Below are 11657 nucleotides of genomic sequence, written 5' to 3' on the forward strand. Positions count from 1 at the left end.
TGTTGAGCTGTAGAGGTATGCGACATTTTCTTGTACAGGAACTTTTACGGCACAGTGGTAGCGTCCTTACCTCTGAGCCTGGAGACCCAGGTTCAAGTCCCACCTTCTTTAGAGGTATGTAATTACATCTCAGAACAGGTAAATTTGAATTTGCTTTTGAAAGAGGCTTTTGAGGTACAGTGGTAGTGTCCCTACCTCTGAATCAGGAGACTCAAGTCAAGTCCCACCTGCTCTAGAGGCATGTGATAACATTTCTGAATAAGTTGATTATAAAATATCTATTTGCTATTACAAGGGGCCCTTGTGGTGTAGTGGCAGTGTCCTGACTTCTAAGCCAGAAGTTCTGGGTTCAAGTCTCATCTGCTCTAGAGTTAGATGTACTAGAATTCACACAATCCCTACAGTGTGGATGTATAATAACATCTCTGAACAAGTTAATTATAAAATATCTAGAATTAGGGTCTAGTAACTTCTGACAAACACTTTTACAATTGAGGCTAGAGACCTAATTCATTCTAGTTCTATGACACCATATGTAAAATTAAAAAGAACTGCTATTACAATGTGGTCTTCTCCATTTTAATGATCCTGATCTCATTTTAATTATCCCAAACATTTCAGCTGATCAACCTTCCCAAATTATAAACTGACTTCTGCCCTCACACATTTTATAAGATTCCAATGAACTCAAAAGAAAGTCAAGACGCACTATCCTGTGTTTCATTTAAGTACTTCAGCACCTCCTGATCTGAACATTGAGTTCCAAAATTTTAGATCACAGTCTCCTTTTCATATGTTTTTGAACAATAGCTAGTGGTGACGATTTACTGTTCACATTTACATCTCCATTGAAACTATGTTTTGTTTCTTTACTGTCTCATTGTTCCTTTATCTTTCACTTCTACTTTCAGCTTTTCATATTTTCTCTTGGGTCACCAACACACTTCTGCATTTCACTATCACCCCTTTATTCATTAAATCTCTCCTGCCTTCCACTCTATACCAGATCACTCTTGCTGTTCTTCCCTCCCTCCACTGCACTCCTTTCACTTTCTTTCCATTTGCTTAAAACCCGTGGCTTTTTTAGTTGTTACAAGAGGTCACCTAACTGTACATTAACTCTGTTTTTCTCTCTACAACTGTTACCAAGCCTTCTGCAAATCTTCAGCATCTCCAGTTGTTATTATTGAATTGGGTTGTCACTCCCATTATTGTTCGCACATGGTTAATCAGATCTAAAGTTCAATCAGTTTTGGTCAAACAAAACAAGAATTGTCACAAATTATAATTATTTCAAGGTTATGAACTGGCTGTGGCACTGGCAACCCAGTTCTGAGTGCTCTTGGGTTGATCTTTTAAAGGACAATGAATTCAATATTAAAATCAATCAGAATGGGTCTGCTACTTTTCATGTTCCTAATTGCTACTTGTACCTCTGTGACCAATTGGGTTTTAAATGTCAATTAAAACACTGCCCTTGGCCACTAATGAGCACAGTTGTAAGTCCCCATACAAAAATGCTACCATAATTTTAAAATTAAAAGTGTTATTTTGACCCAAATTCTGATTATTTTCAATCAGTTTCTATTATAACTGAATCAGGAGATTAGAATTAAACTGTAGGGTTGTGATAGGTGGTGATCTATTAAAACAGTGAAAAAAATGTTTTAAAAAATTCAACTTCAGAGAAAGTTCACTTTCATGGACATGAAAATCTAGAGAGATATATTGTAGGTAGAAATTGTAGTAAAGCTTGTTCTCTGCTATTGTAAAAAGTCAAAATTATTCCAAAGAGTTTGGTGTAGATGAAAGAGATCTGCATACAGTGGATGAATGAAGCTGAGGAAATTGGTACAAAATCGGTTCAACTCAGCAGCAGTTGTATTCAATAGCATGTTGGAAATGTTTTAAGAATGATGCAGGGTAGTAAATTATAAAATGTTTGTAAAAAATAAATGTAAGGTGGAAACAGAGTTTTTATGCCTTTGCTTTGCATGAAATGTCTATTAACTGAGAATATAATTGTAAGTTCATAAATGATTAACAGAATTATCAAAAACAATCATCTCATTTGTAACAGTAAAAAACTGTATTCCTTGGACAAACAGGCTTTGACTTCTCTGGACATACCCACCTAAGTTTGGGCTATAAAATGTATGTTGAAAAGGGAGAAAGATTAGTGATGCCTTTCACTTATACCTCATTCCAAACGAACCACGGCTCCACATTTCCTTTGATGACTATGTTTTAACCCAGACTTGCCTGCTGTGAATACATTACATGTTGAAAAGGTGAAGAGGCCTGCCTTAGTAGCCCATTTACTACAATGATTTTGCCAAGTTCTTACCCTAGAAAGCGTCATTGTTCCACTGGTGCAGAGATACTGAGCACTGGAATTTTATTGATTGACTGGATTCTCCCAAGTAAAAGCTGTTCTTATTGCAATCATGTAACATGAAAGATCCCAAATGAAGGCAATCCAAATCTCACCGAAAGGGCTTTTCATTCATTGAATGTACAGTTTCTGAATAATATCAGCCATAGATTCTTATGTGAACTCATGCAACCTTAAAAGTTAACAAGACTTTTATCCCTCAACCTCCGTAATACTTAAATTGCAAATTCGAAAATGTACCTCTCAAAAATCAAGGCTGACACCATAATGCAGTATTGAGGCACAGCTGTATTGTAATGCTGTTGGAGTGGTTGGACACTCTGGTTAGTCACTTGAAACATGGTCATTAACTCCAGTGTGTCATCTAAATACAGAAAGCAACATGCTCCACCAAGTCTGGAATGCAAGCTGCAAAATTATTCGATAGACCCCTCATTGTTATTCTGATGTTCAAATCTGTCTCCTCATTGGGCTGATCATTGCATTGGGCTGATCAACAAGTTGCTTAGGAATTATCGTAGCATAATTTTGCCTTTAGGATTGCCACCTAAGGCAATATCACTGAAAGGATTAAGGTTGAATTCTATATTAGACTCCACCTAGTCTGATTGTATTATCAAGAGTTATTTTGGGAAAATAAACAGAAGATGTAGAGGAAGACAGACCTACTAATTAGTATGTTCATAGTTTTTGTAACATGTCTATCTTAAGAGTGCAGCTCGTGTTTGATTGCTATCATGCATTAAACTGTACAGACAAAAACCTCTTCTCATTATGTTACCTACTGTTTTTAATCCACAACTGTAGACCATGTAGGCTCTGTGGCTGACTTTAAGAAAGGGGGTGTTTGCTGCATTTTGCACAAACACATGTTGGCAGTGGATTCAAATTCGACTCCAGGACTTAAGAACAAAAAACAAGACTGACATCCCAATGCAGGACTGAGGGACCACTGCATTGTCAGTTGCACTATATTTCAGGTAGATTTTAAACTAAGGTGTGATCTGCCTTTCCAGGGCACTCTTTTGAAGAGGAACAGAGGAATTACCTTCTGGTCAATATTTATCCCTCAACTGACATTTCAAAATAGATTATCTAGTTACTATCACCTCGTTTTTTGCGGAAATTTACTGTACACGAATTGGCTACTACATGTTCTTCATTATATTAGTGATGTTTCTTTTAATTCATTCATAGAATGTGGATGTTGTTCAAAACGCCAGAATTTATTACTCATTCTAGATGCCCTTGAGGAAATGAGTTGCCTTCTTGAACTGTTGAAGTCCATTTTGTCCATTTAGGAAGGGTGCACCAGAATTTTGACTAACGATGAATTAAGACAGGAGAAAATACTTTGTTTGATGTGTAAAGACCACATATATTTATTTTTCAGTCCACAAGGAAAATTATTATTTTGTGGATTCTGGAAGGAAATTCATTTTTTAAAAAACTCATTGTAAGTCATGTTTACACTGCTGCTTTGTTCAAGCAGTGGGTGAAGTTGTTTGTTGCTGGTCTGGCTCCAGGATGTGTTCACAAATGAGAATAAGGTGATAACTGGCTACTTATTAGTTTGTGACTGTTAGTAGATACCAAAGTCTTTTAGCTTAACAACAAGTATCTGATATCTCCTGCGCAGCTAAACAGTTTGTGAGTGTAAAGGATACCAGCAGAAGCCTTCAGACTGTTGAACTGTTGGGAAAACTTAGTTGAAGACAAACTGGAGCCAGAAAGAGTGTAAAAAATGAGACTCAGCCAGCAAAAAGTAGCTGATTGTTCTGTAGAATGATAACCAGTTGTGGATGACAAAGGCCTTCTAATTGCCAACACCGAGATGATTGGCTCCCAGGTAGTTGAAAAGCTGTGTATTTGAACAAGATGTCCAGACACTTACAATTCTCTGGAAAGGGAATTGTTTGCATTGTCTCAGCTGTTAAAAAAACACTAAAGCCTGAAGAAAGCCTATTTATCGTTTTCTTACTGGGCGCTGTAACCAATGCATCAGAGACTTTATTAATTGTGAACCGATTGCTTTCTAACTCCTGCAAGCAAATTAAAGTACCCGGAGAAGACAGAGATTGCCAAAGAGCAAGTCTTGGCAAGACAAAAGGATAATCTCAATAAACCCTGTGGTCAGTGATTATTAAGCAGCATGCCCAGTTTTCTCCTCCACTCATGATACTAATGTTTATTTTATGCCTGTCTGTGTCTGGCTGTATGTGTGTGAAGGGTGTCTTTATAATAGGGATAGAGTTCTAACCAGTCGAGTTGCATGTTGACAATTCATCGTTGCTTACATGGTGCGAGAATCTATTTATTTGTAGTTAATAGTAACTCTTGCTGAATACAGAAATCTGGTCCATGCTTTCTTTTAACCTGCATCTAAAAGACAAGTAAATGAGGAAATTTTAGAAAATCTTTAATTTTAATGACTCCGGAAAGAGTAAGGCTTGAGTTCTAGTGCACTACACCAGTGAGACGTGATACAAGCAGAAGCTGTTCTGACATCTCAGTGTGTACTGTTATGCAAATATATATAGGTCAGTAGGAGTCAATTCAAAGAAAAAATAGAATGAACTGCAAACTTTGAAAAGCTAAAGCAAAAATTAAAAAGAAACTTGTGATAGTCAATAAATCAGTCAATAAATGTCTATAACGGGAACAGAAGGCTGAATGGGTAGGAGTTTAGTACAGGCTTTAGGTCTGAGGTCAGAAATAAAGTGGAAAGTGGGATTGCTTCAGCAAGTCTTCTGAAAGCAGCCTTTTAACTAGCTACTTCTGGGTTTGCCATTTTAATAGCATTTATGTGCAATCACAAGGGAAGTTGTATTGAACAAATTATTGAAAACATAATTCTCTAGATTTAGGGAAGGTTCCATTACCTTGGAAGATAGAGAATGTAGTGCCTTTATTCAAAAAGAGGAGTTAGAAAACAGGAAACCGCAGGCCTGTTAGCTTTACATCTGCCATAGGAAAGGTATTAAAAGCTGTCATAAAAGATGTTATAGCAGGTCACTTAGAAAATTTCAAGATAATCAGGCAGAGTCAACATGGTTTTATAATAGAAATTAGTGTTAAACTGACTTAGTAGCATGTGCTCTGAATAAACAGGAACTGACGGATGTACTGTACTCAACTTTTCAGAACACATTTGTTGATACACCACAAAGATTATTGTTGAAAACTTGTTAAAGACTGTGACATATTACTTTGCACAGAAGATTGACTACTAACAGGGAAACAGTAAGCATAAATGGGTCTTTTTCTGGTTGGCAAAACGCAATAAATAGTGTGCCATAGGAATCAGTACTGAGGCCTCACCTTTTTACTGTTTCTACATATAACTTTGATGAAGGGACAGAAGATGTGATTGCCACACTTGCTTGTGACACAAAGAGAAGTAGGAAAGTAAGTTATGTGTTTGATTTTGACAGAAAGGACGTAAAGAAGCATATTATCTAAACAGTGAGAAATTAGAGTCCTGAAATAGAAAGGGATGTAGGTGTTCCAGGGCTTAATTCACAAAAACCTTTCATTTGTGTACAACAAGTAGTTAGGAAAGCTATTAGAAAGTAATTATTTATTGTGATGGGGAACTATATACAAAGTAGGGAGTTTATGCTTCAGTTTTATAGGGCACTAGTGAGATTACGTCCAGATACTACATACAGTGTTAGGTTCCTTATTTATGGAAGGATGTAAATGATTTGAAGACAGTTCAGAAAAAGTTTAAAAATAAGGGATTCCCATTTCATAGAATGGTACAAAAGGAGATCAGTCAGACCATTGTGTCTGCACAACTCTGAGCATTCTGACTTCATGCCAAACTCCTGCCCTTTCCGTAACCCCTGTTACATAAATAATCATCTAATGCACCCATCAATGCCTCAATTGAACCTGCCTCCACCACATTTCTAGGCAGCCTTTTCTAAACCCAAACTATTGAGCTGTGAGAAAAAGTATTTTCTCACCTCACATTGTTTCTTTTGCAAAATACTGTGAGCTTTTCCCTCTTATTCTTGATCTGTTTATGAGTAGAATCAATTTCTTGTTATGTATTCTGTCCAGACCCCTTATACTTTTGACACTTATCAAATCTCTCCTCAATCTTCTCCTTTCCAAGGAAAACAGTCCCAACTTTTCCAATAATTCTTCATAACTGAAGGTTGTCATCCTTGGAATCGTTCTAATGATCCTTTTCTTTCAACTCTCTACAATGCATAAACATCCTTCCTAAACAGTGGCACCCAGAACTATATAGCATTCTCCAGTGAGGTCTAACCATTGTGTCATATAGGTTCAGCATCTATTCCCTGCTCTTGCACTTGATATCTCTACAATGAAACCTAGAATAAAACTTTCTACTTTATTAACAGTTTTCTTTCCCTGTCCTGCCATTTGTAATTACTCATCCACGTATACATCCACGTCTTTCTGCTATTGTACTCCCTTCATTTTATACCATCTCTCCATGTTATTTGGACTGAATTGTTTCACATTACACTTTCCAGTATTGAACTTCATCTATTTGCCACTGTTTTGACTTTTTGAAGTTCTACACTATCCTCCTCATAGCTTACAATTGTTCCATTTTGGTGTTATCTGCAAACTATGAAATTGACCCATGAAGATCTAGATTTAGTTCCTTAATATATATATCAGCAAAAGCAAGGATCCCAATACTGACTCTGGGGAACTCCATTACAAGTCTTCCACCACCCTGAAAACTAAACTGTTTCATATCGCTCAGCAAATTTTGTATCCCTCTTGCGACAGTCCCTTTTATTCACAGATGTCTGTTTGTGACATTGTACCCAACACCCTTTGGAAGCCAATTTATCCCACATCAACAGCCTTGGACTCATAAACACTCTGTGTTACCTCTTCAAAAAAATCTCCAGCTAATTAGTTAAACATGACTCTTCCAACATAACACATTTTTCCATTATTAACTTCATCCTGACTAATTGTTTCTAGAAACTTTCTCTGCGCTGAAGTTATATGGTCAAATCTGTAATTGTTGGGCCTAACTTCACAATCCTTTCTGAACAAGAGCGAAATAGTTACAATTCCCCACTCCTCCGGCTCCATCCTGAATCTCAGGATACTTGAAAGATAATTGTTACTAACTCTGCAATTTCCACTCCTGCTTCTTTTACTATCCTGAGCTGCTTCTCATCTGATCCTGGTACCTTAGCAACATATAGCTGCAACAGCTTATCTAATTCCTCCTGATTATCCATTTTTAAACCTAGTGATTGGGTTTCTTAATCTGTCACCATGACCTGGGCAGCATCTGCATCATAGATAAGGATGATGCTGGAAAATAGCATTGGTCAATCCAATGTAACAGGAGAGAGCCAACTCCAACAAGGAAGGAGCTGGGCTGGATAGACTGGAACCGAAGGTTGGTGGGAAACTCAGCAGCCGAACAATAGGCTACCTAAAAGAGGAGATGGTTCAGGCACAGTTGAGGCCTATTCCCTCAAAAGAGCAAGGTAGGATAAAAAAAATCCAGAGCTCGTTGGGTAACAAAAGAGATAGAAATTAAACTTAAGAAACAAAAGTGTGTTTGTGACAGATGTCTGGTAGTAAATACATTCCAGAACATACCTGAATACAAAAGCTTTAGAAGGGAGGTGTTAAAGCCAATAAGAGAAGTAAAAATAGATTACAAAAGAAGACTAGCAGTTAGCATAAACATAAATCCCAAAATCTTGCATAAACACATCAGCAATGAAAGGGTGGTAAAAGATGATGTAGAACTAATTAGGGACCAAAAGGGGATTTACACATGGAGGCAAGAGGCATAGCTGAATTGTTAAATGAATACTTTGTATCTGTCCCTACCTACAAGGAAGATGCTTCCCAAGCATCCAGTCAGCGTTATTACTTGGAATCATACCCAGCACAAAGGAAGATGATTGTGGTTTTTGGAGCCAATCACCTCAGCTTCAGGACACCCTGCAGGAATTCTTCAGGGTAGTGCCCTCGGCACAGCCATCTTCAGTTGCTTCATCAATGATCTTCCCTCCATCATAAGGTCAAAAGTGGAGATGTTCACTGATGATTGCAGTATTCGGTATCATTCAAGATTCCTCAACTACTGAAGCATTCCATGTTCATACACTGCAAAACCTGGACAACCTTCAGGCTTGGACTGTTAAGTGGCCAATTTGAGACAATGAGCAGAGAGAATCACCAAAAATGAGAATCTAGCTGCCTCCCACTGACACTCAGTGGCATTGTTGTCCCTAAATCCCCCAATATCAATATCACAGAGGCCAGAAACTTAAATTGTTCAGCAATATAAATACTGTAGCTGCAAGACTAGGGTGTGTCTGGGAATTTTATGGCAAATAATTCATCTCCTGACTCCCCAAAGACTGTGTGCCATTTAGAAGGCATAAGTCAGCTATGTGATGCAATACTGTCCTTTTGTCTGGACGAATGGAGCATGAACAACATTCAAGAAGATAAACATCATCCAGGACAAAGATGTAAACTGTTCTATCACTACCCCATCCACCATCTGAAACATTCTTTAGTGCTGGGTATGATTCCAGCTAGTAAAGAGTTTTCTCCCAATTCCCATTAATTTCAGTCCCCATTAACAACTATTCACCCTCCCAGCCTGATCGTTAGCAACTCCTTTGTCTGTCCAACTGTCTTTCTCTCTCTTTGGGCTCTATCCTATCGTTTACTCCCTTCCCAACCCACCTCCCTATTTTCTGCATATAAACAGACGTTTTCCCAGCCACTATCAGATCTGAGAAAGGGTCACTGGACCCGAAACATTAACTCTGTTTTTTCCTTCACAGATGCTGCCAGACCTGCTGAGCTTTTCCAGCAACTTTGTTTTTGTTCCCATTATTTTCTGTTTAGCTCAGGCTCCTTGGTGCAACACTCAGTCAAATGCTAGCTTGATGTCAAGAGCAATCTGAAGCTCAACTCTTTTGTCCATGTTAGGGCCAAGGCTCTAATGAAGTCAAGGGCCTAGTGGTCCTGACAAAACACAAACTGATCTTTGCTGAGCTATATGAGAAATGCTTAATTTCTCATTTAATTAAAACTACCATTACATTTTTGATGATTGACAGTAAACTGGTGGGGTGGTAATGCAGCTAAATTGGTTTTACCTTGTTTATATGTAGACAAGATATGAATGACACAGCAGGTTCTGGAAAACATGACTTCAGCACCACAGTTGGGATGTTGTCAGGACTCAAAGCCTTCATTGTATCCAATGTTGGATTGTATTCTCACAAAGGGTCCTCCTGTCTTTACATTAATCCTGCAGGCTGCTGCTCGTTCACAATCGCTACCATCCATTACTGCCCCACTGATCTTTCCATTAGTCATCTGATGGTAAGTAAGTCAGTTCAAATGGATGTGGGCTGCGTCGGAAGATAAAAATAACCTGGGAGCTTGCCCTAGTCATTGGGTGAAATCCCAGAACAAATTATGGATGATCCTATGGGGTTAGCAGGAACTGCCGATGCTGGAGAATCTGAGATAACAAGGTGTAGAGCTGGATGAACACAGCAGGCCAAGCAGCATCAGGGGCACAGGAAAGCTGACGTTTTGGGTCTGGACCCTCTTGAAGAAGGGAAACATCAGCTTTCCTGCTCCTCTAATGCTGCTTGGCCTGCTGTGTTCATCCAGCTCTACATCTTGTTATCTCTATGGAAGATCCTGTGATGTTTGCTCTCTTTGTGCTCTTCAGCCATTTTGTTCATTTCATTTCATTAAGGAATGCACTAATCAGTTTCTACACCAAAGAATCACACAAACCTTTCTCAGAAGTGAAAATTGAGAATTCATTTGTCATTAAGGTCAATTATGACAAGCAGGCTTCAGAGCTAAAATATTTTCTCTGTTCAGTCAGATTAATGAATTGCATGTAACTGTCAATGGGACAAATGCATCTCAAGTCAGAGGGAAGGGGAAGTGAATTTTCTGTATAGAAATAAGGTTATAATGAAATCTGGCATGTTCACCCTTCAGGGAAACCCATCCAGGTTGCCCAGATATTCCATGGACTAAAGATTTATTGGAACAGCACAGACTGAAGTTGCACACAGAATCTCTGGTATAGTTGATTTTAAGGCAATTGGCTGAGAAATTGAATTTTCCAATGGGCAATTCCTTTTTGTCCAGAACCCCAGGAAGAAGCCTCTTAAAGTTTGAAATTACTGAGGCCTCTGAGTCATGTAAGCTTTGTAGTTAACCAAATAAAGTTAGTGTATTAAAAGCCAACTCTAACTCCTTGTTAACAATTAAACTGATCCACTAACTCACCACTGAATGAACACCCCATTACATTGCCTCAACCAGTGAAAACCCTCAGAACCAACTGCAGTTTTTACTCCACAGCCCTCCATATCCAAATCTGACTGTTTCTCCCAAGGCCAACATTTCAAAACCTGACACTTACTCCTCACCCATCCAAACCCTGCTGGACCCAACACAACTCACCACTGGACCTCACTCACCACCTTCCCCAACCTGATCAAACTCTGCAGCACTTCTTCGTTCCAGCTTCCCAACACCCAACTCAACCAACCCGCTCTGCAGAAGGAACTGACCCCAACCTGATTCAAGTATAGGACCCAACCCACATCCTCCACTATCCTGATACCTGACCCTGCAGGAACTGACACTACACTTCTACCTTACAACACCACTCCACAGGACCAAAACTCCCCCAATACACTCGTGACTCAACCCTGCAGGACTTGGCCCCCACAAGCCAAAGCTGCACCTATCCACCTTGTCCACTGATTCCCTATGCCCTTTACCAACTGAATACCCTACTCACCTCACCTACCTGGCATCCTGACATTCATATTCCTTACCTACCCACCTGGCCCTTCACTTTCCTCAGTCACGATCAAAGTGCTTTAGGGATGTTCAACATGTAAACAAGGCAGCAAGTAATGAATATTGGCTGGATGAATCACCAACATGCATGTGTGTAATTTGAAAAAGAATTGTGTTCCTCCAGCTCCACACTGTGTTATCTCTGCCTTCAATCAAATCTGTTTTGACGGTTATTGGAATATTTGAGTCCATGTTTAAGCAGGAGAGGTCCACTATACACACCTGCAACCCACAAAACACTCTGGGAACTGTGGAATTCCAGGGGGTTTCCATGCCAACAAGGCACCAGGATGAAGCACTAATGAAATCAGAAGCTTCCAGACTTTTATTGATGCTTCAATGAATATGAAGCCGGTCAGCCAAAATAAAACTAACTTCC

Source organism: Rhincodon typus, chromosome 3, assembly GCF_021869965.1.
Source record: "Rhincodon typus isolate 14 chromosome 3, sRhiTyp1.1, whole genome shotgun sequence".
Taxonomy (NCBI): domain Eukaryota; kingdom Metazoa; phylum Chordata; class Chondrichthyes; order Orectolobiformes; family Rhincodontidae; genus Rhincodon; species Rhincodon typus.